General features: G+C 40.8%; 1 protein-coding gene across 1 annotated transcript in view; it reads right to left on the reverse strand.

Annotated features, from left to right (window-relative positions):
- Positions 1 to 1227, reverse strand: part of LOC109518527 (ankyrin repeat domain-containing protein 6-like) — a 28482-nt gene extending 27255 nt beyond the window's left edge. The window contains exon 1 of the mRNA XM_019874410.1: positions 1133 to 1227. The gene's annotated coding sequence lies outside the window, so the exon portion shown is untranslated. The remainder of the gene's footprint in view (positions 1 to 1132) is intronic.
- Positions 1228 to 2578: the final 1351 nt, after the last annotated feature.

The raw sequence follows: 2578 nt of genomic DNA on the forward strand, positions 1-2578 counted from the left end.
TTTGTTTCTGGGATTTGCATGAGGGGCGTCCCTCCCCGCCTCTCATTATCATATTGTCTCGAGTATATAATCTCATGAATGTGTTTCTTTTACGCTTCCTGATTGAAATCTGGACCCCTCAGGAGCCCAAATCGATTTGTAAACTGCAGAAAATAAATTAAAACCCTTCGAAGGAACTGTACATCGCCTCCAGCCTTTATTTGGATTACCAACATTCTCCTCGTCCGAAATTCAACGAACACGCGAGGAAGAGGAGGCCGCTCTTCCCCCAACAATATATAAGGCACAACGGATTATAAGGCGTTCTGTCGGCTTTTGAGAAAATTGAATATGTTTAGGTCTGCCTTATAGTACAGAAACTACGGTATATACCGTCAGACAGGGGTGCCCACACTTTTTGGACCGAAGATCTACTTTTCGATCACCTAACCTCCCGGGATCTACCCTTACCGGCTCGCGCGCGTTCACACGCACACGCACGCACGCCATGATGACAGACAGCCTGAAACTGAGGCATGCGATGCACTTTTGCAGCCTGTTAACTATCGTACCTCACCATACCTTTTAAAGTGCTTCCCTGGGCCCTCCTAGATTCCTATTCTTTGCCCGTGCCCTCGGTGAATTGTACACGAAACAAACTCTGAATGAGAATTATGATAAAAGATAGAGCGCAACAGCTCTGATCACAAGCTGCAATTAAAGACTGCTGAGCGCTAACAACTTCCGGCGACGTAATCACGCGTCACCGTAAATTCAAGAATTACCTGCTTTACTTTATTTTTTAAATATATTTTTTTGTGAAAATGAGACTGATAGGATGATTAGGGTGCAGCGTACATTCACACAAAAAAATATATTACTAACATGTACAAAGACACACAAATGTTTTTTTTTGTTGTTTTTTTTTTCTCCTCGACACTCCTTGGATCGACTTGGGACCTGCCTTAGATCTACCGGTAGATCAGAATTGACGTGATGGACACCCCTGCCGTAAGATGTGTGAAATGTATTGGAGTGAGAACATCACTGTTGAACTTCCCGTAAGCAATTCACATACCTCCAAACTGCTAGAATGACATATTGCTACATGTATTAAAATCGTTTTAAAATGTGAAATACGGATGCACTTCACATTGTTTCGGATTTTTCCATCTGCCCCAGAATCCAATAAAAGTTGAACTGTCCTCTTATGGCTCAAAGCAGCTGCCACATGTAGAGCTGTTTCCCCTTTCTACAGTAAAAAACAGAAAACACACACACACACACACACACACACACACACACGCACACACACACACACACACAATCATGAGTGTAGATTTGCATTTGTTGTTCAGACTGTTTTTCAGTGTACAGTATGTGTATACAGTATGTATTATGTGTAATTGTTCATGATGTGGCAATGTCACAATTTTTGGACTAAAACAAAAAATAAGACTAAACCAATGAGAAATAAGTACTATGTCGCGTTTGTATACTGGGGTGGCATGGCAAGAGAAAAGAAAAGGTTGTTCTTATCCAATCACACATCCTTTGGTAGGATCAGTGAGACATCCCAAAATCCTGTGAAATCATGAACTTTGTGGTTTATTACCAACCTGTTTTTATTTATTTATTTATTAGTGAAGATAAGAAAAACCTTTCTTGTCTCACAATGGAGAAATTTGCAATGTACAGCAGCAAAGTTCGGAGGGAAGAAGTAGAAAAAAGTAGAAAACAAGTATTTGCATGCACAATATATATATATTTTTAATGAATCGTACACAGTACAGAATGCAACATAAAAATACAAAATCTAAGATATAAGCAGATATGCAACTGCATATGTGCTGCATAAGGTGTCTGTGCTATTTACAATGGGCGAGTGGGGGTTATTCACTAACTATATAATATACTGTGTAAAAACCAAGCATGGCTTTGCATATTGTTACCTCCACTGAGAGATTGGTCTTATGTGATGATAAATGAAAGATGTAAAACTGGCTATTGGAAGAAAAAGTTTGGACACCCCTGGTACAAATGAAGATGCTAACCAGTAATTTTTGGATGAAATGAACTGCTCTGTGAATGTTGAGTGGTGGATTTTTCTGACTTGACTTTAAGTTGATCGTGACTCTAGCACAGCATCAAAAACTCACCTTGTTCTTCGTGTCTGGTGTGGCTCCTCCAAGAAGCAGAAGACGAGCAGTCTGAGCATGATCATTCTGGCTGGCCAGATGAAGTGCTGTGTTACCTGCCTGCATTAATGCAAAAAAAAAAAGAAAAACCACCCCAGAATGGCCTCTTTTATTAAACCAAAACCAACCTCTTTGGTTACTTTGCCCGGTTTTAAAACTATGACATCCATTGGGCCACTGTTGGCATGACCCTCAAGGACAACATGACAGTATCCAAGCAGACTACCACTTCTCCAACATCTAGGTGTAATATATATGTGTATATATATAAAAAAAAAAAAATCCTCGTCTCACCCCTCGGGTGGTGTCCATCCCTCATTCAGCTCGGGTCCTCTACCAGAGGCCAGGAAGCTTGAGGGTTCTGCGCAGTATCCTTGCTGTTCCCAGCACTGCACATTTCT

The sequence above is a fragment of the Hippocampus comes genome, unplaced genomic scaffold (assembly GCF_001891065.2).
Source record: "Hippocampus comes isolate QL1 unplaced genomic scaffold, H_comes_QL1_v1.1 scaffold391, whole genome shotgun sequence".
Classification (NCBI taxonomy): Eukaryota; Metazoa; Chordata; class Actinopteri; order Syngnathiformes; family Syngnathidae; genus Hippocampus; species Hippocampus comes.